This window comes from Lampetra fluviatilis, chromosome 22 (genome assembly GCF_964198595.1).
Source record: "Lampetra fluviatilis chromosome 22, kcLamFluv1.1, whole genome shotgun sequence".
In the NCBI taxonomy this organism is placed as follows: Eukaryota; Metazoa; Chordata; class Hyperoartia; order Petromyzontiformes; family Petromyzontidae; genus Lampetra; species Lampetra fluviatilis.
Window position 1 is genome coordinate 4271681 of NC_136296.1, and position 25013 is coordinate 4296693.

A 25013-nucleotide genomic window follows, 5' to 3' on the forward strand; every position below is an offset into this window, starting at 1 on the left:
AAAATATACATGCGTCAAGGTCGGGATCGAACCCTGTATACCAGGCAAGGCAGTTAATATCTCACCATCGTGGCACCCCAAATTTCATATTCCAGGGTATGCGTAGGCACGTACTGTAACTAATGGCTCCATTAATCAGTGATGAATTGCGGATTTTGAGGTTATGAGTTTTTCGAAATCCCAAATGGTGGAAATCTGCATTATGGGTCTATGTTGAAATATTTTTTAGCATTTTTTACTCGATATCCAGATCTAAAAATACACAAAAGGGTTTTTAAAAAATATTGCTGTTAATGTGGAAATTAGAGGCGTTTTTTAAATCGTTAGGCTGCTTGTTAGACTCACAAAACTCAAATTTCACAACTATTACATAACCACTGGTATAATGTAGCTTCAGTGGTTCAAATGCAATATATAAACGAATCCACGTACATTTAACATTTGCTAAAAAAAAGAAGATGCAATACAATGGCTAACATGCTGTTGTATACACCATTCACCGGATGCACAATCGCTGTACTAAACATTGAATAGAATTCGTTTTTATTTTGCGGAGCGATTGCAGGAATGGCGAGACGCTTCAAGGTCAATGGATCCTAGAGAATGCCATCATGCACAGCTTTTGATAAAAGTTAAATGAAAGTCTGCATGTGATAATTGTAGAACTCAATGTGTTATAAATGCTGCTCCATTGTGATACAACCCTTAAACTCTTTGCATTCTAATGTAGATATTGCAATATTTTATCTTTGCAATCTATCAAGTGGAGTAAAAAAAATGCTACTCTGTTTCAATAAACATCGCAACTGTGATTCGAAGCTTTCGTGACTGCAGGATTACTCTTTGGTTATTTCGGTAAAGTCACGTAGAAATAAATTAAATTAAATAATAATAGAATACGACGTTTCGATTGCAACACAAGCAACCATTATCAGGTACAAATGAATGAGAAAACAAACATAATAAACTTGGAAGTATAATGCAATACAACACAGAGAGTCAGCCAACAAAACACTCAACACCCTACCTGGTTGATTACGTTCTTCCAAAGATTGCTAAATTTGAGAGAGAGACAAAACATAGACACGGAGAATATCTTCCACACATCTCACCCTCTGCCTAACCCCCCCCCCCCTCTATCTCTATTCAAGGCCTCGACACAGAGAAGTTGTCTTTCTGTGTGCCTGTGTGTCTCTCTGTCTGTCTATGTGTGAGTCTCTCGCTGCTTATGTGTCTGTCTGTGTGTCTCCGTGTCTATGTTTTGTCTCTCTCAAATTTTGAAATCTTTGGAAGAACGTAATCGACCAGGTAGGGTGTTGAGTGTTTTGTTGGCTGACTTTCTGTGTTGTATTGCATTATACTTCCAAGTTTATTATGTTTGTTTTCTCATTCATTTGTACCTGATAATGGTTGCTTGTGTTGCAATCGAAACGTCGTATTCTATTATTATTTAATTTAATTTATTTCTACGTGACTTTACCGAAATAACCAAAGAGTAATAGCAACTGTGGTCATATTTGGTGGTGCATTAGCCAGCAGTGGAAGTTCCATATTCCTATAGTTGAGACCGATTATTGCTGACCAAGATCATCGCTGTGGCCCTATGTACGTGTGTGTGCAAAGAGTGTGTCCGAGTGGTGTACCAAAGTACTAAAACTCACATTTGCAAGGCTGTGAGTTACAATCTTGGTTGGAGATCGACTCAGTCTGTCATCCCTTCATGGTTGATAAAATGAAATCTGATTAACTGACTCCCACGATAGCAATATGTAATATCTAACACTGGCCCGTAGCCTCCAACAGAGGTAAGAAATGCCCACGATTACATTCATCAATGATATATTTTAATTCGCAATGCGTTCTGGTATTTACTTGCATGTGATATGCTGGTAATGTTTATAGCTTTACTGTGATGGGAGCAGTGTGTGGGTTCATATTCCACTTTAAAGGTTACTTTAAAAAGGCAATTACAAATTTCCTTAATTCGGCGCTTTTGGCTTTTTACTGCCCCACACTATGAATGATGTAATAATGGTTGTGTTTTTTAATGTAAATATATATAATCCTACCAAGGTATTGCTTGTGTTAAAGGTGTCTCGGGCCATGTGAACTCTATTATCTGCAGCCGGTGTCTTTTTACGTCTCAAAATTGAATCCAGTGAGCCTTGCATGCATGGAAATTGATTACATGTTGGTCGTCTTAACGCGTCATGGAAATAAATATGGAAATGAGAAATGCATTGCAACCGGTATTGAAAGACAACATAAAAGGAACGCTAATGCAAATTGGTTACAAATTCAAATTGCAATTTTCATACCAAAGGCATTCAAAGATGTTTATTAACTTATGTATTCGCCCATGCGTTTCTTGATCGCGTTTCCAATGCTTGTACACCCTGCGAGGTTAATTGCAGTGTTGTGAATGTTCTATGTATCAGCATCAGCCATTAGGAATCGACTGATGGATGAAGGACCTTTCCTTATTGATGCGACTGCCTCTTCAATCCATCTTACTCCCAAATATGCTACAGTTTTGTAATATAAAATCATCCTTCCTAATCCATTGAAACCTCTCTCTATAGTTGTGTTCATAAGTTGTAATTACTTTCAGTTCTGCCATGCAAAAGTAAAATTGCATTGACTGTTGTTTCCATGCTTGACTCAAAGATGGAATGTTCCACGTTCCAATCTCGTTTGGGCATCACCTCAGATGATGATCCCTCTGGTTTTTTTTGGGGATATATCGCATGATATAAATGTGTCGTTAACCATCTTCCACCTGACACAGCCAATTAGCAAGGTTTGTCACGTGAACAAAACGTGCCAATTAGCTACTACTTCAGCACATCGGTGTGATAGAGAGTAAACCCACAATACTGTATTTACAATTTGAGTACGACGTTTCGCTGGTGATTACAACCAGTTTAATCAAATGATTTGCCACAATTCTGGCAAATGAATAACATTGGTCGCGAAAGCCTATGTGTTAGATGAATCCCTCTGGGGTTTACAAAATGAGTACCACTTTGTGGCAAATCATCGGATGTTGAACTTTGGAGAAACTGGCATCTGCCATCGGAATGTGGAACATTTCGCCACTGGTTCAGCGCCACCAACAGGGACACGTTTTTATCAAGATGACACTTTTTAGCATGTAGGGAGGAAATACTTTTGAAGACACACATTTTCTGCTCAGAGAAAATATTCTCATCCCGATTGTAATATTCAATGTCACGATCTTATCAAGACAACAATTTCACAACATTGTGTAATGTTTACACCAGTCATGTCGCTTAATTTTCTCTTCCAATTATTATTCTGAAATGACAAAATCCCACCACTTAAAATATTAGTGTATATGATGAGTCAGTGTTTAGTAATCATGACACATCCAGGCAAGAGTTAAACATACAATTGTAATCATTACCAAACCTTAATTTATATTATCAACTAAAACATCATTATTAGGTAGCTATTAATTCCAACTCAATGTTCAAATTTAAGGAATGGAATATACGTAATGATGCCTCTTTCAATGAAAATGTATCATGATACCGGCATTGCAATTGCATTGAGTACATGTGGTTTATATGCAAAATGCATGCAGATTATATGCATTTTAGGTAATGGCCAACAATCGGACATTTTTTATCTATATTATCACGACCCCTAATCCTGGCAATCAAATCATGATATTCCTCAAATATAATGCCACTAATTATAGACATGAATGAAATGCCGATTTTTTTTGTGGTGGGGCTCAGTGTGGGTAACATTGCCTCCAAGCTTAGGCAAGATGATCTTAAAAGAAATTGGCCCTCCCATGCAATGGTATCAACACCATCGATGATTAACCTTGCAACTTTACAAAACACATTACAGCATCGTTCTATTGCCTTATATTGCATGTTTAAATATTAATGAAACGTAATTTATACATTGCTTGTTTAAGGAGACATAATTGTGTAAGACGACAAATAAATGTTTATCAATGGGATTGGCTATTAATATCGGTTAATTTGAATTAACCGGATACATTTGCAGAAAGTTGCACATGTAAATCTGTATAATCAGAGGCATTAATTCGAGTTTGTATTTATAGATGTGATGTCTATATCGACTGGGGCTACCGTCAAACTAAATGTATTATGTAATTGTATTCACTATTCATGATGTAATTGTGTGCACGGGCCAGATAATGCTCCTGGGCTAGGTGGCTTAAGAGACTATAATACCAATTCAATGAAATGAGGTGGCACCACTGAGATTCTGGGTTCAAATCCAAGGCTAACACACGCGATTAAGCCAGGTTCTCATGTGTAGTGAGCGTAATGGCTTCAATGCTGTTACTAAGAGCTACGTATGAATATAGTTCTGAACCCAATTCAGAGCTTGTCTAGCTCCGAAGGATTATTCAACAGACAGGCACAGGGCAAACCGGTCAATCATGGACAGATACAGTGAGGTTCATAGGTAGAGGGAAAATCGGACAAATATATTCTATGAACTTAGTTATTTATACATTTAATTATTTCGTGTTGCAATGGGTTCGTGAATTGAAAAGTACTGCATTCGTATATGTTGATAGCACAATTGGGGTTACACAGCAATTAATTTCCTTCTTGTTCCCAAAGTGTTTTAGTGGCAAAATGTTAACAAGGCTTTACTCTGTGCCTATCTTTGAATGAAATGGCATTGACATTTGAGCAAACTTATATTTCCAACGGGAGCGTCTTCACAATACACCCAACCCTCAACCTTTGGGAAAAGGAGCATTTTCCTGTGGAACTTCATCTCGGAGATAGGGCAACTCTACTCATGGTGTCATAACGCGCATCATCAACCTGGGTCGATGTAATGAGCACTTCTTGGTGCGCAGTCAGCAGTACCTGTCCTTGGGAAGAGCCAGGCCCCATTAGCCCTGTTTGCCTCTCATGCCTCTTTATCAGATCATCACTTCATTGCACCTCTCTTTTATCACTGCTACTATGGTGAGAGATCTTCCAAAGTATCTCACTTCTTTATTATTATGATTCCAAGTGTCTGGTAACCTACCTGTTTACTTGCCTCTCATCATCATGCTGCGCGAAGTGTATCTCCTTGTCAACCCGCCATTCAAAGTGCCTCCTCCTTTAAACTGTGCTTTGGTGATGTCTGACATTCATTAATCTCCTGCTTTCTCACGTGATTACCATTTGCAGTATTTAAATCTGCTGTTAGTTCCTTACCGCTTTTGGATCTATGCTGCTTAGGATTGGATGTTATGTTTTTTTACATTTCGGAATTAATTTTTCGTTTTCAGTTAACCTTCAATAACAACACTAAACCTGGACCAACAGAGATGAATGTCATCAGTTGAGCATGAAAACTATTTTTCTGGGGGCAGTCCACGGATGACCAGGCTCATTTCCTACACTTTAAGTGTTGGTTTTATATCTCGGATGTCTAGTACTAGTCCAATTTCAAAGCCATGACCTCAGCAGTGTTTGATCAGTTCACTTTCATGGGCATTATGAGCTTTCCCAGTGACTTGGTCACCACAGTGTGCTGCTGCAGTCTCTAATGCCCTCTTTAAATCAGGTGGCCAATTTTCATATTCTGCGAGATATATATGCAAAGGCTCTCTCTAGAATTAAGTGAATTGGTGTCACCAGCGAATGCATACACGTGTCCATTCACGGGCACATCAACTGTGTGAATGCAATTACTGTGCGTCTGTGCACCTCCAGTAGTAGTCTTCGAAGGAAGCCAAATAAAATGTAACATATACAAATACTCGTTCGGGTTGAATAACTGCTGTTAGAGTTGACATTCACATATATAATCTCACTGTACCGGTGGTTTTATTTGTCACATCTCACCTCAAACAATGCCATTTTTATGCGCACGGACTTGGGAAAAAAATAACTGTAAATTAAGAATTTAAGGCCACAGCGAAAGTCAACTCGTGAATTACGAGCGTGCACATTCAGACGTTGCTCGAGGCGACGCTTCCATTGATCAGCGCATTCACTCCAACGGCGGCCTGAGTGCTAAATGCTCGTGCAGAAGCGGGCGGATGTCATAATTATCATCAGCTGTGCGCTATCCTCTACTGGATGAAGACCTCTCCAAGCCATCGGCATTGCTCTCGCTGTCTCGCGAAGCAACAATCTATCCAGTACCTGCACACGAGCCTATCTGATCACTCGATCTCTACGGCAGACGTCCTTCTCTGTCATTAGCCTCGCCCATGCACCATCATCCCTTCTCTTATTGCGTCTTGCCTTATCCCATTTACTTGCGTCAATGTAACGTCTCTGTCGAGCATTTGCTATCTTATGCGTGCTATCTCTTTGTGATTCCGAGTATGTACCTCCTTTTATTCTGCACAATTTTACCCCTTTGTTTTTACATCCTCTGTCAATATACACGTTTCTGATCAATTCCAATTGCAGGTACATGTACAGTGATTGCAAACGTACTTGTCTTTTTTATATACAGATAGTCCCCGAGTTACGATGCTCCGACTTACGATATTTCGATCTTACGATGGCGATAGCGATACGACAAAATGGTAACATATTTTAAATTTCGCGCGCCAGGCAAACGCAGCAGCGTACGAGGTACGATACTGCACGTTGGGACGCTGCCGGGATGTACTGTACGCATCTCCCGCTTTGTGTGGTGATGCCTCACTCTCACCAGCGGTCGACGGAGTTAAGTTGTCTCGGTGTTAGCACGTGTATTTTTTCTTTACATCTTATTGTGCAATACAGTATTGTAATTAATAAATACATACAGTATATCATTTATACAGTACGGTACTGTAAATTGCTCTGTTTTGCTAAATTAACACCATTCTTTAAGACTCCTGGGTAGGCTAGGCTATCTTCGACTTACGATATTTTTGACTTACGATGGGGTCGTCGTAATGCATCTCCATCGTAAGTAGAGGACTACCTGTATATCATAATAATTTTGCACTCATTTCACCTTCGATAATTGATGGCCTTTCCAATCGTATCCCTCCAATTGTACGTTACTTTATGTAATTTAATATATTAGAATGTTCACGATGACTTTTGATCAGGAAACACAGCCCCATCGAGTACCATTACACCTATGGGAACTGTGTGCTTGGCTAATTGTACGTTTGTGTGTGTTAACTGTGCGCTTAGCTCTGTGTTGTGTGCTTGGCGAAGTGTGTGTGTTTGTGTGTTACTACTACTACTACAATTCTTATTTTATCAGGTAAGGCCCACTGAGCTACGTAGCTCGTTTTCAGAAACGACCTGTCTACAAATGAAAGCTTAACTAAGTGGCGTGTCACCGTGTGGAAATGAATATCTGCCAAATAGTGTACTCTAAACGCATGTTTCTAAATGTGAAGAGAAAAACCAGAGGATCCTGAGAAAATTCCACGCGACCACGGGGAGAACACTTACACCCCATATATACAGCAGGCGTCAGGGTCGAGATCGAACCCACGACCTCCTGTATACCAGGCGAGGCAGTTAACATCTCGCCACCGTGGAGCTTGTGACTGGCTAAGTGTGTGTGTTAACTATGTGTTTGGCTGAATGTGTGTTAGTCGTATGCTTGGCCAATTTTGCTGAACTGCCAACAACTGCTGAAGTAAAAATTCTAAGCAACATTTTTTTCTTGTTCAATTCCTCAACCTTGCCAAGTATTCTAGGAACCTTTCCACTCAAATTAATAAAAGCAGAAGTGGAATCAGTTTTGGATTACCAACACAATTAAAATCATCACTCATGAACAGGGGCAAGGATATAAAAATGGTGACAACCCAAAATATGATTTGTATTTGGGAAGCCAATAACAGGATTTAGAATGTGCAAACTACATTTACCAAAGAGGATCAGATAAATGGATTGCTCTCGAAAAACCTCCTTAATTGACATCAAAGGACACACTTTTTGTCGATGTTCCTCAATGCCTACTATTTACACACATGACAGCCAAACTCCACTCAAAACCAGCAAAAGTGTCAGTCAATGTGTAATAAAGGACTCGATCACTGGGTCTGTCTCCGTTGTCCTTTATTTGGGTTCTTACACTTGTCCCACACGGCCCTCGCTCAGAGCCCCTCCGCTTGGCAACTCCACAGCTGCCTTCGCTCACGTAGCCTCCTCTCTCCTGCAGCTCCGCTGCAGATCCCTGGTGCAGTCCTCCGGCTGCCCTCACTGCAGCTCCACCGCTGCTCCTCGTTCCTCCGCGCTCGGTCACCGCTGGCCGACGGTGCCGAGTCTTACTCTGCGTGTGTGGCGATCTCGCCACTCTCCAACCTCCGCCCTGCGTGGCCTCACTCTAACTCTATCTCCCACACGCTCCCGTCTCTTCCGGTATCTCTCCCTTAAGACCTCACCCCTCTCTCACACGTGACCTAACTCCTCCCCCCCATGACGTCATATCCGCGAAGCCGTTTACGCCCGCATTACAAATGTTTGCACATCCCTGACCACTCTCAATATGTATTCAAATAGCATACTCGGCATATTATTTTTCCCACTAATTATTACCAGGTCATTTGAATAATTTTCCAAACATGCATCTCGGTTGTGGAATTTGGAAAGTTCTCATCGGAGTGATTAAGGAATCTACAGAAAATATATCCAAGCCTCTTAACTCATATTTGAATGAACGGAAACCTTTCTGGCAATTATGGGAAACCGCACGTGTTAAACACCTCTCCCCCTAAATAAACTTCCACCAAGCTTGTCATTACAGTTGATCATCGATTATCCAGCACCGCCTCGATTAACCGGCTGCTTCCAACAGTATCCGGCTGTCTCGGGTTGATCTGATGAAACCGCTCCAAAGGTTATAACCAGTCCGGCGATCGGCACTATGTGCATGACAAAAAAAGTAGCGAAGCTTGATTTTAGTGTTAAATATTATATACAGTACGTTATACACTACATACAACTTAAACAATGAAAATACTGCACGTATATACAACACCCAGTGATGCAGTCGTCAAGATTGAAGTGGTATGAAATGGTACAGAAAAATACGGTAACTTTTTTAAAGTTAAATATTTTGTTTTGTCTATTTGTGCGTGTTTTTTATGCCAATTTCATATCGTGAACACATTTAAAACATGATAATAGGTTTTTCCCATTTTTCTGGCAACAAAAAAGGTTTTAAGATTACTCTTTGGTTCTTTCAGTAAAGTCATGTAGAAAGAAAATGAATTAAATTATAGAATACGACGTTTCGATTGCAACACAAGCAATCAGGTAGAAAACAAACTTAGTGAACTTAGGAATACAATGCAATCCAACACAGTGAGTCGGCTAAGACCACAGTCAGCACCTTACCTGGTTGATTACTTTCTTCCAAAAATTGCTACATTTGAAAGAGAGACAAAACACAGATACGGGGACACACAGACAGACGCACAAGCAGAGAGAGACAACACAGATACACGTAGAGAAAGACACACAACATAGACACACAAAGAATAATTCCTGCATTTACGAAAGCTTCAAATCAAGTTTGAGGTGTTAAGATGTTAAAACATCAAACTGAAACCTTTTACAAGGAATCATATCTGCATTAACCACGATGCTTGTGGTCAGAATGCAAACAAAAAACATATTCTGATAATATATGCATTGTCCTTGAAACTGATTGGTCCACACCAGAGACAGCTTTCTTTTGAGCCTCGTCTCAAACGGTGTTAGACCAGAGGACGCTATTGCATATGTTATCAGAGTATGGATTGTGTTTGCATTCTGACCACAAGCATCGTGGTTAATGCATACATGATCTATTGCCAAATGTTTAAGTTTGGCGTTTTAACATCTTAACACCTGTTTTGTTGCCAGGAAAAAGGGGAAACCCTATTATCATATTTTGGTACTGTCAAATGAGGTCCCATGACATTTAAAACACAAAAAGACGTTCAGCAACACCTAAAATATAATACTATACAAGAGAGTGCAAAAAAAAATAAGACACCGGATAATTCGATGATCTGTATATGCATTCCATCTCTTTAGCATAGCTGTAAAGCATAGTACTATCTGTCAGACTAGAACCACTGAATTCCAGTGGATATATAACTGTACATAAGGTTATTCTCCATCAAGAGAAATGGTTCATCATCAGTTAACTAGCTCTGCAACTGACTCGGAAGGATCCTGAAAGGATTAAACACACTTACCACGATGCAATCGCCACAGCAAAAAAACTTCTCAAAAGCCTTTGAACGTATTGATCAATGCACAGCTGTTAACGAGCTTTAAGAACTAGTAGTCAGTGAGTCTATAATTCTCCTTATGCAGCTTCCAACTGACAATGGGGAGATCGTCTCTTACAGGAACAGTGTGTATGTTACAGTACAATACAGTTTTCGTGGAAATTTAGTTTTTGAGTAAGTTTGCAGAATCTCACCCTGCACTGCTCTAAATCTGTTGTCACTGATAAAGGTCTCGGGCAGTGGTTGTCCTTGTAAGATAACTATTTTATTAACTACCTCGCCTGGCATATAGGAGGCCGTGGCTTCGATCCCGACCCTGACGCCTGCTGTATATTTGAAGTTTGCATGCCTCTCTTCCCGTGGTCGTGTGGATTTTTCTCCGGGTTCTTCCGGTTTTCCCCTCCACATTTAGACATGTGCGTTTCGAGTATTTGGCTGCTATACATTTCCAAATGACAAGCCACTTCGTTGAGCTATTATTTGTGGCCAGGTCGCTTCTGAAAAAGAGCTATATAGCTCAGTTGGCTTGAGCTGGCATGTTACCCAGAATTGGCCACACCAAACTAAAGTTTCGTGGATAACTTTGAGACCAGTGGAGACTTGAGACTGGCAAAGTCACCGTATGTAAAACTCAGAAAAGTATAGCTGGTGCATTTCAGAAGGCTGCAGACAATACTCTAAAACGATGCTAAACTTAGATAAATTGGCCAGGTGGCTCAGCAATAATGTGAGCGCCTCAAATTAGAAGGTTGATAGTTCAAGTCCTGGTCGGTGATTGACTGAGCCCAATATGTAAAACAATGCTCATTTAGGGGTTCCTGACTCTGTAGCGCGCACTGCAGGTGTCGGCTGGCGAGTGTGTGAGAGAAGTGTTTAATATTATAATCTAAAAAAATCTTATGGTTAGTTTTATATCGTGTCGTTTACACAACATTATTGTCAACATTGAAACATAAATTATTCTATTTCAGTAGTACTCTGCATGCGTGTGTGCACTTGCAGTATCCAGTTTTAAAAACACTTATCACTGACATTCACATATACATGTGCTGGAGCTTTAAATATGATGCATCAATATTGCGAGTAAGGGCAGACGATACACAGCTCTTCTTTGGAATGCTGCCGGAGTTCAGCAGAAGAAGTCAAAAGTTCCACAAGTATATTACAGATGGATACTTTAACTTGTTCGTGAGCACCATCTGCATACACCACAGTAGCTGCTTATATCATTGCGAAATTCGAAAGACGCGGGGGCACGTTATCCAGAAGCGTCGCTGTGAGAGTGCTAGACAATTTGTCAAGCTCGTGTGGCAAGAAGATTACAATAAGTGATGGCGAGTAGATGTTCACAAAGTTGTCTCACTATATTTCGATTTAAAGCTTTCGTGACTGCAGGAATTCATCTTCTAAAATTTCTCTTGATATGCAAATTATTTTGTCAAGGCGCTCTTCCTCCTCCCTCCCAGCTTAAATAGACGCTCCGAGCCCAGGACGTGTCATTCAGACTCTGTCTTATCGACAGACCTGTTCTTCACCTGAGGACGGCTGCTTGCGTTGTGGCCGAAACGTCGTGAGAATTATTTTATTATGTTTTATTTTTATTATTTCCATTCTACGTGACTTTACCGAAAGAACCAAGAAGATGAGTGTGTGCACTGGTGAATAGTCACGGGAGGGTGGGTCACAGGCTGTGTATAAGACAGGATACATTATAAAAATAACTGCAATAATTATGCTAAGGTCTGCACCTGTGAAATCTGCAGCAACTCTTGTGGGTCCAGGCAGATGTTTGAAACAAAAATTCCAATGTTTAACGGTCATACTTTGGTGAGGAAACCTCGTGCTGGGTCTAAATTAAATAGACGTGCTGTGGATAATAATATACAGTAACTAGCTCTATAATAGTAATAGGTGTATGACAATTCAAAGTATATTCCCATATTTCGATTTAAAGCTTTCGTGACTGCAGGGATTCATCTTCTTGGTTCTTTCGGTAAAGTCACTTAGAAGGGAAGTAATAAAATAATAAAAATAAAACATAATATAATAATTCTCACGACGTTTCGGCCACAACGCAAGCAGCCGTCCTCAGGTGAAGAACATGTCTGTCGCTAAGACAGAGTCTGAATGACACGTCCTAGGCTTGGAGCATCTATTTAAGCTGGGAGGGAGGAGGAAGAGCGCCTTGACATATGCAAATTCTTTTGTCAAGGCGCTCGTCCTCCTCCCTTAAATAGACGCTGCAAGCCTAGGACGTGTCATTCAGACTCTGTCTTATCGACAGACATATTCTTCACCTGAGGACGGCTGCTTGCGTTGTGGCCGAAACGTCGTGAGAATTATTATATTATGTTTTATTTTTATTATTTTATTACTTCCCTTCTACGTGACTTTACCGAAAGAACCAAGAAGATATATTCCCATAGTTTTATAAATTGGTAGCGGTGTAGCCCTGCAATTGCCTGCTCACACCACTGCTTACAAGAAGGCCACCAATGGAGGGAGCTCTACTGAGCTCCTATAGAGAGCATCTCAACGAAGTAGCTTATCAAGTAGACATTTATCGCAGCCAATAACTCTAAACGCATGTTTCTAAATGTGTAAGGAAAAAAAACCCAGAGGATCCATGACCTTCTGTATACCAGGCGAGGTAGTTAACATCTCGCGACTGTGGTGCCGTGAATAAACCTGCCCTTTATTGGTAGTATGGGTGACCTCCCCTTACCAATACCGTAGAGTTGATTACATTATCTGTGGGATTTACACCGCTTATTCATGGGAAATATTTGTGAATAATCATGGATAATAATAATTCGCTGTCCTTGTTGGCACGTGTGCTCTGTCGCTGATGACAATTGCGTTTGGGAGTATTTAATATTTATTTGGTGTTCTGTTAGTCTCATGCTTATTATTCGTTCTGTCTGACCAACATACCATTTTCCACAGGAGCAATTAATCCGGTGAAATATCGTACACACCGATGTGCTGAATTAGACGCTGTCGCCTCGACAGACCTGGTCTTCACCTGAGGACGGCTGCTTGTGTTGTGGCCGAAACGTCGTGAGAATTATTTTATTATGTTTTATTTTTATTATTTTATTACTTCCCTTCTACGTGACTTTACCGAAAGAACCAAGAAGACAATTCCATTCTATTACGAGGAATGAAATCTCCCTTCATATGTAAATGATTATAATTTTGTCGATAATTATCTACATGATTGTGGGTAATAGGACAAAGGTATCAATAAACATCTCGCCTTTACGTTGGCCATTTGAATTGCAGTTTTTTCCCAAGTTATTTCACGTATTCTAGAATTTTAGTTTATTAGGAAGTGCACTACATGGGACCATTTTATTCCAGTATTGAGACGATAAAAAAATAAGAAAAGGCTTTATCATCTTATTGGCAGAAAGTTGAAAGCATATTTTTTTGTTATCATCTTAATCCTGGCAAAAAGGATCTCATGTAACTAATTCCTGCGGAGGGAGCTGGTAGGAACTTTGGGTTGCTTGGTAAACGGCGGCGTGGTGTATTTCGCAAATATGCCCGACTGTGAGGGCGGGCACAAGCCGGCGTGAGTAGGTTAAACGTTGAGTTTTATAAGGGCACCGCGGGGTGACCAGCCCCTCCCCACCCAGTCCCACCCCTCCCACCCCCCACTCAGCCCCACCCTCCCCACCCAGCCCCTCCCCACCCTCCCCACCCAGCACCTCCCCACCCTCCGCTCCCCACCCAGCCCCACCATCCCCGCCTAGCCCCGCCCCGCCCTCCACCTCCCCACCCAGCCCCTCTCTCTTCACCCAGCCCCTCCCTGCACGACGGACATAATAATCCCCTGTGGGCTGGTGTAACCAGGAGGTTCCTACCAGTATAAAACTACCTAACCCAAGCTATTAATGTTTTGATGTTTGCATCATCCTTGTGCCGTTTTCCTTTCGGTATACTTTGGTCTCTAGCACCAGTGACACAAAGCCATTAAGGAGGCTGTCTCTGGTATAGGCCAATCAGTTTCAAGGATATTGCATACACTGTCAAGGAATATATGTACTCATCTACATGTGGTAAATGTAGACTTGATGCCCTGTAATAGGTGTTCGTTTGACGTTTTAACCAACTTTTCAAATCTATATTATTGCCAGAGCAATCCAGTATACTCCCACGGACAATATGAGTCATGCATAAGAAGGCAACAGAAAATATGATTTTGCTTGTTATTGCACAAAGCACAGTTTCTGATATGAAGCACTGGGTCAAAAGCCAAAGAGTCTCCTTTGTGAAATGAACAACAATGCTGTGTTGAGCTAGTGATGGAAAATGGCATGCTCATGCTGTCTCAATTGTATATATGACCGTTGCTGACTTTCTACAAAGTGATACTCGTTTTTTGTATTGACCCCCAGAGTGGATGTTGTTGAGTTGAGTAGAACCCGTAAGTTGTGAAATTATAATGAAATACTACGTCTCGTTTGCAGTGATGTACAAAACATTGCTGGGTTTTTGCATTAATATTACTTTGCGTGCACAAACATCTATCGAGCGTTGTAAATGCACTCTGGTATTTCTTTGTTGCTATTGCAGGGACATTGAATGAGTCACTGTTATGCGTGCCGTTGGGAGATTGGTAGACTAGTTGGACCTGTGGGCAAGGGACGGAGTCTTCTGGGGGATCCAGAGGGGTGCGGGGCCGAGGGCTGAGCCTGGCCACGCTGGGCAGGATAAAAGGCGAGCTCCGACTCACAGTCAGGGCTGCTGCGATCTGGAGTGGAACTCGTTGTGATCGTCGTCGTTGTGATCGTCGTCGTCGTGATCGTCGCCCTCCAAGCTGTGGGTCTGGCAGCGTGTTGGCTGTCCTGACCCGGCATGTAGTTATCCCCTAAGGCTGTGGAGGCTGGAATAAAAGAGAGAGAGTACCTCCTTCTAGTGTCTGTGAATTAGCACACGACACTATGCACATGCTAAAAATGATGGAACTTTCGTCATACAAAATGAGCTGTCCTATAATGAACAAGCCAGGTGGTTACGAGGAATGTTTTTTATTATTATTATTTTCGGCTCTAACTCGACGATGGTAACACACCAAGGGATTTGTTTCTACCCAAGGCTGTATTTTATTATATTTCGGCATTTTGTTTGCAAGCTAACTGAAAGTCATTATAAGAGGAATGCTGCCATCTGCTGTAATTGTTAGAATCTTTTTCTCTCTCTCTTCAGAAATTGTCAGAGAATAATTAAATGAAAGTGTTATTAAATAGAATATTCAATTCAATATCTTGACTTCATCTGGCCAGATGGCACTGGTTAAAACAGGTGAGTAGCCTCCCTCATCGGTCGATACAATATGTATCACTTTTCTAGATATCAAATTAGACTATCTAGATAGACTGGCGCTCCGCCACATAAATGTGGAATTTAAATCATTCATTCAGGGCCGTCAACAGAAATGGTTACCATGAACAATTTCACTTTTTTATATATTTCAGTTTTTCATTTAGGTTGTATGTTTTTAGAGATCAAAGTGTGTTTTGTCAAATAGCAACGGAATTTCTTATATGCATGTGCTCCTGACTTTCAGATTTACCATAAAAATCTCTAAATCAGGACTAAATACGAAATTTCAGATGATCCGAAAAAACAATTCTTCCGAATTAATCTGAAAATGGGAAGTGGCGTCACTGATATCAGAATATTTATTCATGCTGGAGGAATAAAATGAGCTATAAAGCTCCTTTTCACAGATGTTTGGGTGGTATGAACGTCACAATACTTCCCTGTTCTTCCACCGAAAGGTGGTCACATTGCATCACTATTAATAGCACGAAGACATTTTACATCAGTACATAATAGAAATGAGGCGAAAGTACAAAAAAAATACGAAATTGTCTTTAAAAAACGTAAATCCTTTTTTTATTCGAAAGTCAACCCTACTCGTCATTTATTCTTGGAGATTGGAAGTAAACACATGCATTGGGGGAAAAAAATCTTCATTGTTCTGCACTTGCAGATATTTATATTAAAGCTTTTCAAGGTGAAGGGGGTCGCCCTCTATAGCCAATCATGTTGATGCCACTGACCTTTGCCATCACCTCCTTCTGCCAGATTTCACAATTACTGCACAGTAGGCACGATACCTCCAAAATTGTGTTCTCAAAGTGTCCTCCATGGTTTTAGGTCTTCCTCTTTTGTCACTACTCCCTAGGTGCTATTCCAATGCCTGCATTGGTCTCCTGTCCTCCTACATCCTGCACACGTGCCCCCCCCCCACCCATCACAACCTTCTTTTCCTGATTACAATATTCATCTCCATCACTCCTTTCATTGCCTAGACCTTTCATTACCTAGACCAAACTTAAACGCTTCACAGCGTTTCCTGTTATTACATGTGTAGCATCCTGCAGGCATATGCATTGGAAAGGTCGTAAGATTATTTTCCAGTTGCTTTGTAAAAGTCCAACTCTCTGACCTGCACAGCAAGGCAGACATTACTCATGACTCGAGGCTAATGGATCTGTGGATACGGTGTACTCTATAGGCATGTCATGCTTAACGGGCATTTTTATTACGAGAATTTGCCATATAGAGCAATTCGAATTTAGCCCAATTTGTTCGCAAAACAAGCAAATGTTCGCATAGCGGAGACCGATCAATCAAATGCGTCCCGTGGCGGCAGGGGGCGTACCACATCCCGCAGCTATTTGCTTCGTAGCTGTGCTGTGCTGCGTGAACCGCGTGCTTTTCGGTGGGTGGCGGGTGGAGGCCTCCTGGTGGTCCTGTACCATATGGGTGGATGGCAGGAAGGTGGAGTGTGGGGAGCGGTGGCGCAGCGGTCAACGCGCAGCGCTACAAACCGGGCTAACCGAGTTCGATTCCCGCTCACGGCCAACACCAGTGACGATTATCTGAACCGGTCCTGGGGCTACCCCAGGACGACTCAGTGGTGTGTAAACGTCGCCACTCGTGGGACAAAGGCATATGGCGCTGGCTCGCGTGCCGTACCGGCCTTCATAGGTGCTCGCCAACAGCATTTGGTCGAACGGTCTGTTAAGGCTATATAAGGGATCTTTAAGGTGCAGGCTTTGCAATTGTTTCCTCACACCACTGCTGACAGAAAGGCCTCCACTGGTGGGAACTTTAATTTTCGCTCCGCGAGAGGATATTGGCCTAATCTTCTACACACTAGGTCAGATGTCTTTGAAGAGATGGGAGTACCCGCATGTTACCACACTACACCCGACCTGCCCATTGACTAACCATGCTGTATCCATTGATATTGCTGGGTGGAGAGACACGAGGGTATTTAAGTAACTTTTCCCATTGTTTCAACTGCAGCGCCGGGAGAATTAACTGGTGATCTAAGGAGTGCTGACCATTACTCAATTCAAAGTTACGTAATGGTATGACCATTAAGATACCTGCCCAGCCTGGATAATTCAAAATAGAATGCTACTTCTATGTTTGGGTATTTTGCTGACGAACAACGGCAGTGTTATAAAGTATTTATTACTTAAGAGCAATTGTATGTATATTTGCACTTTTTTCTGTATGCTTCATATTTTTATTTATTATTGAGTTTAGTCTGTTTCAGAGGTGCGATGTGTCCGTGCAAATTAATATTTTAACCATCTTCTGGTTTGTAAAATCAATTTGATTATTCCATGGGCAAATGCAGGCATAAACTATGAACAATAAAATGAAAATGAATAATACAAAAAAAGATGGATAAGTAAATGATATGAAACAAAGATTTTCTCAAACGATCAGAAGATATTGAAAAAAAATATTCAAGTCAGTATGGAATTCAAATGGCTGTGGGCTCTATTGGTTTTCTGTGGGATGTGTCAGCTAACTGTGGTCAGTGTATTTAATTCATTTTCTCCCCTAATCAGCCATTTTCCCCTGGGACAGGAAAGCAAGAGAGTAAGGGCAAGCATTACCACACTGTAAATATAGCGGCTGGTAAAGCCAGTTCTCTTCATGTGCCTCAGCCAATATAATTCGATTCCAAAACTTCGCAGGATGTAATTATCCACGATCACTTAAATTCTGCCTAATTAATGAATACATAGTTGGGGTCAATCATGTTTCAGCTTATTTCATTACCATATATATTACATTATAATAAAAAAAAATCGACGGGATTTTTTTATGCGTCAAATCATCATTGTTGTTGATCGGAATTTTAATAACGATTTTACAATGAGGAACTTAGCTACCAAAGTGCCACCTGGTCAGCTTCCTGAATAAATAACATTTCAGTGGTATTGGTATCGATATCGAGGAAGAAGAAGACGCTCTGACGAGAAAGGAAGGAAAGAGGAGGGCAGGTTGCTGAGACAATCATCGGATTGACACACAGAAATCAGCAAAGAGGGGAAGACTTAAAGCTCGATGAAGCAACGTCGCAAGAACAGATGGTATAGTTAGATTAACATTGGCCGTTATGACCTATTGACCTTGATATTGGACGATCCAATTGTGAGTCCACTTTTCTAACGCCAGCACCACCCAGCCAAACTTTTTGGATAAGTCAAGGACATCATTATAAGAATATAATTCGTTTGGTCATAAGTTTTGCATGTAAATGGTGAATCAAACAATTATCTTCACGAACATATGCATATGCACATGGGTACAGGTATAATTTGATGCCTGGCCCATTTTTAAATACTGAGTGGCATTCACAAGTCACTCACTTAATATCATGGGCCTAACCAAAGTACAGGGGGCGGCAGAGTGATGAATGCTTTCTGCTTTGTGCACTTAATCATTGTCCCCTCCTGTTGGCACCACAGCAGTCTTTGTGAAACCTCACAGGTGCAGCTAATTATATGCTGAGAATTCCATTTGAGCAGTGGGGGTTTCCCTCTCACCGTCTTATGACTTTGAGCGCCTTGTGATTTTTTTTGCACTGGATGTTCTGCTCACTCTTAGACACTGTGGGTCCTGTGTTTCGCTGCCATCAATCTGTTTTTCCCCAAGTCATTATAACCCTGCTCAATTAAAATAACGTATTAACTCTTTTCTATTACGTGTGAAAAGTAGTATTAGGTTTTACCCTTTCTGGCAATAAAAAATATGTTAAGATGTTCAAGGAATCGTATCTGTTACACCTTCGATTGTTGCTGACCACTTGGCATTATGGGCCTTTGGGCCTGTGCTCAGCAACCGTGATTTATTATTAAGTTGCTGTTTTGTCTGTCAGTCTGCCACTTTTTGACAGACTTATGACCATTTTTACATGAAATCAGCCTCATTCTCCATTTTTGCATTAGCGTGCAGTAAGCAAAAAAGGCACATATACTGCCACTACTCATGCTGCAAATGTAGAATTGCCCAAAGTGAGCGGGATCGATTGGCGAGGCTAGCTTTTTGATTACTCACGCATAGCCCCGATTCCCCTCGGCCCATATGCCCAATGACTTGTTGGTTGCGTAGTTTTGTGCGAGGCATTAGGGTCCACCCATTCCGCACAGTACGTGAAAATGCGTGCTTTTTTATTTCACCAGGTTTAGGCCCACTGAGCTACATAGCTCTTCAGAAGCAATTTGGCCACAATTGATAGGTCAACGAAGTGGCTTATCACGTGGAAATTTATAGCAGACAAATACTCTCAACGCATGTCTCTAAAACTGCAAGGAAATACCGGAGGACCCGGAGAAAAATGTGCATGCCCACAGGGAGAGAGAGATGCAAACTCCAAATATACAGCAGGTATCAGGGTTGGGATCTAACCCACGACCCCTGTATACAAGGCGAGGGAGTTACATCTTACTGCATCCATTTATCCAGCTAATGCTGGGATTCTGTGACAGTGTGAAATCAAACTCTACACGAAACAGGCACCCTTTGTTTTTAAACATTATAAAGCACGCACTATTATGCTGAAAATACAGTAATGTGGCAATCAATGTTCTTCATTTGAGCACTATTGTGTGCTGATTATAATGTGTGCATAATGACCTGTTGCATTGTGTGCAATTGAATAGAAAGACATGTGACGATCCAATTTGCGTTTATTATGCGACTAAATTCATGATTTTAAAACACATTAAATAATAACAAATGTTTAGCTATCAATATGTCGTTGAGTCAATGAAATAAATCAGTGTTTAAGTGTATTATTAATAGTTGATTTTATAGTGCCATCTACATCGTTTATTTTTCTGAGAAGATTGGTCTTCATTCAAATCTATAATTACATAAGCTTTCATTGAAATTTATTTATGCAACAATAAATTATTTTCGAAAGAAAAACTAATGTGAATTAAGGGAAATGGTCAAATGGCACAGTTTTCCAGTGACAATATGAGCAGCGGGCCACTGCTCGTATCCATTGGTGAGTCAGGGGTGGAAATGTCACATTCCCATGGCGAGTGCCCATCTCTCCATAGCACGTCCTACAAAAGAGGTACTCATTATGTTTTTAATGAACCTTGGAGGGATAGTGATGGGCTAAGTTCACTTCACCCAGGATCTGAACTCCTAGGTTTATGAGTGTGAGCCGAGCGATTGAACTACTGCCACCTGCCTGTTTAAGAACTTTACTGCATCCATGTATACCCAATTTAGTGATGCCTTAAACACATGAACACCATTAGCAGTTCCAGCAAGTAAAAACAAACTTGCCAGTAAATACTATTCCTTTATGTACTGCGTTACTACCTGTGTTACAGTTCATGTGAATTCAGAAAATTTCAAGCAGCAGGGCCAGTGTGGATCACAAGAAGGCACAGATCATAGAACATTCCTATAGTTCAGCTGGGCATTTTATGTCCCCTTTTGCACATCTTAAAACTTTTGTATATTTCTATTTGTTTTTTCAAAATTCGTGTAATTTTAATCAAAATTAATTTGTGTTGACACGCCGCTGGGCCATCTGTTTCATTTACACATTCAATCACCTTTTAATTATCTACGTATGGTGTCATATCATCAATAAAAACACATCTAGGTGCAAGTCTAATAGTTTTGTTTTTAATAGATGACAAAAAATAATCTTCTGCCTTCTGAATGTTGGCGCATGTGGAATGATGTCGGGAAGTGCATGTTTGACTGCGTAAGCAAGTCGCACGAAACCAGGAGAGCTTCAGGAATAAGCAGAAGCACACAAGCAATCGCATGGTTTTGTGGCATCCATAACATTGGTCACGATGACCCCTTGGTCTTAGCCTCGAAATAAGCAGTAGCCTCACCATGATATGTTACCCCACCATGATGAGGTGACAACCTCGTAGATGTGTGGTTACGAATGTGTTCATCCTTAAGTTTTGACCCCCATAATAATTCCCTGTACATTGACTTCTAACCCTGATCTCAGTCAATGTCTGCACCGTCAGCTGATTAATTTCTTATCCAACCAATCATCTGAGCCCCCTGAACTCCAATCTATCCATCAGGCTAACATCATGAATGCCTGCTTTTCAATAGCCCTCCTCTAGTCATCCTTCATTTTCGTCCCCTATTTTGATTTCATTACATTTGTCTGGATGTCCATGTGATAATAAAACAAAAAAGATAGGACAGATGATCATGCAATTATGTGGACAGTGAAAACAGTGTCAACATACATTAGAAGAAATAATAGTTTGAGAGCATCCTGAGTGTCCAGATCATGAAAAAACGTTGGTATAAAATGATCTTCGTGTCGATTTACAAAGCTATTTTTGTCTTCTTTTAAATCGAGTGACACTGCAAAATGTTTGATGGGGGCATGGGGATTCTTGGAAAACAATCCCTCAGAATGTTTCACTTGAATACTATCTCACATACTGTCAGTCACACACGCTCGATGTGAACCATTACAATGTACCAATGCAATGTATTTCAAACTTGTTAATTTAACTATTTCGAGTCACCTCCCTCCATAATCGGAAAGTACAAAAAAGATCCATCACTAACACAGGGTGACCATTTTCGATTTAAAGCTTTCGTGACTGCAGGGATTCATCTTCTTGGTTCTTTCGGTAAAGTCACGTAGAAGGGAAATAATAAAATAATAAAAATACAACATAATAAAATAAATAATCACGACGTTTCGACCACAACACAAGCAGCCGTCCTCAGGTGAAGAAACAGAGCTGTCGGAAAGACAGCATCCCAATGAACACTGCCAAGCTTGGCAGCGTATATTTAAGCTGGGTCGGGAGGAGGAGAGCGCCTTGACAAAGGAGTTTACATATCAACAGTGGAATTAAGCATATTGATGGAAAATGCATTTAAGCATATTGATGGAAAATTAAGCATATTGATGGAAAATGCATTTAAGCATATTGATGGAAAAGACAGGGTGACCAGTAAAGATGGGCATTTCCCTTAAGCTTTACTTGAACATGGGGACAAAATACCAAAGCGAATATTTTTTTTCTGAGAATACAATTTTAGTATTCACCTGAAAAGATGGCTTGCAAATCATCTCAGTGTGGCAGAAATGAGCAATCGTATGAAGTCCATTCTGGAGACAAGACAACCCCTGCCTGGGATTGGAGTTACAACCTGTGAATTAAACACTCAAAGCACACTGCCAGTCCCTTCATAGCCGAGGATGTAAATTTTTGAATTATCGCCAAGTGGAGCACATTGTTTTGGGGCAGGACAAATGTAATAGTCAATGGTTCAGAGCAGAAATTGGGACCAACTAAAATCGCAAAACTGTTTTCGTACTTATTTTTATCGTACGGCTAATAAGAGTGCATGATTTAGTAACCCACTCATTTCAAAAGATTATCCCATCATTCACTCTTGACCGAGTAAAAGAAATTGGATCGACTCAAGCCACCCCACCTCAGGTGGTACCGATAAGTTAAATATTGTATGTGGTCTGGGCTCATGGACTAACAACTCAGGGAGAACAGTGTGGACATTGCAGAACAGGAATCACGAGAACTACAGCTATGAGCACCTGGGTATCCAAGCTATGGAGTAGGGAAAAGCATCTACGCCCCAAATCAAATTGGCTTTCAGATCCGTTGCGAGTGCATTGGGGCCCTATTGGATCGATTTACAACAACTCGCGCTTATCCACAATAGGTGTGAGGCAGATTATGCTCAGTGAAAGACTCGCAAGAGCAGCTATTGTAGACTACGTGTACATTTTATTGAGATGAAAAATGAGTAGTGTTGAAAAATATGGACCAGTCTACAACTCCAGCATTGAGGTCGGAGAAATATACGCCAATATTAATGGTAAGTTGTTTTCTTTGGTTGTGGATGCATGTTGTTTATAATTATTTAGTTGATTTCAATAATACTGCATTAATTACAATTGGATGATACTGGTAACAGTGCTTGACTCATATTTGGAAAGTCATAAGTTAAAACAGGGCCATCATTCCTCTGGAGGCAATAAAATTAGTATATAATTTTGTGGGATATCAATAGATGTCATCCTGTAGAGAAACTAGCCCCTGCGTGTGAATGTTGAATTCCCACCAATGAGTCAGATCTTGACAATTACTCGATAATTTCTTGATGGTTACTGTTCCTGAAAGAAAATACATTTAATTGGTGGGACACATCTGCTGTGGTGTACGGTTGAGAAACGTGGTCATGAATGAATAATACAGGAAACCGGAAAAGTGTCCAAAGAAGCGTGGAGAGATGCATGCCTGGAATTGGATTGAGGGACAGAAAGAGCATTCGCAGGTTAAAGACGTCATTCCTAAACTGTTAAGAAAAGTAAGTGGGCTTCCACCGGCCATGTCATGGCTAGAAGGCATGATGGCCGATGGTCAGTGCTAATGATGGACTGTCGGCCAAGGAATGGAATGCATCTGTGAAAAAGAGCTGTATAGCTCATCGTACTTCTCCAGTGTGAATAAACGTGATTATGGTATGTATAGAGGAGATGGAGAGATTAAATCGGCTCGTGTGCAGGTACTGGGTGAACTGTTGCACTGGTGTGAGTGATTTCAGAAGCTTGGGGGGGGGGATGCCGTCATCCAGCAGTCTATTGACCATGTTTGATGATGATGAACTCAGTCGCCCATGGAGATGAGTGGCAACAACATCGCTCATTTGAGCAGGGAGGCACTTTGATTTTTATTGAATGAATAATGTCAGGTTATTCATCATGGTCGACCAGTGTGTGTTGTTTTTATTCTATGAATATGCAGCCTTTCCAGGTAGTTTGCGGTGAAAAGTTTGCCATTGTGAGTCCCAAATTTAATTAGTCATAATAATATGTATACTAAGATAGAACAGGGCAGAGAGAATTTACAAATTCTGCTTCATAAAGGGGACTGAAAAATTCTACAAGGTGGTCCAGATGGCTTGTGACCCCCATTTCATTCTCTAAACGTAATACTTTTTTAAAAGTAAGATATATTTTAAACAGAAATGAATATGCACAAGGAAAACATGTTAGGGGTCGATAAATTGGGCGTCACAATACATCTGGACCATCCTGTAAAACGTTTGACTGTACCGCTTTCAGTCTAGATCAATTAACAAAAAGGCACATTTCTTTATTGCTTCATTAATTGCAATGCTTTTACGGGTGTTTTTACGCGTGTGTGTGTTTGTCTTTGTGCAGTTGTTAGCTTACAGAACCATAACGTGACCGCTATACCTGGCTTTGATTCCCAGCAATGGCTAAAATCAGTGGCGAGTGCAATCTGAACGTGTCCTGGGCCTCGCCTGCATTAACTTTATCTTAAATGAGAAAAACGTCGGTGAAAATAAAGACAAAGGTGGTCAGGTATGCTGTGATGCCTTGCCTCTACTGTAGTCATTGCTTTCTAAACAACAGTGTGCAAGTCTAAAAGCATATTTTCTTCTAGTGTGACATTGCATGTGTTTAGTATCTGAC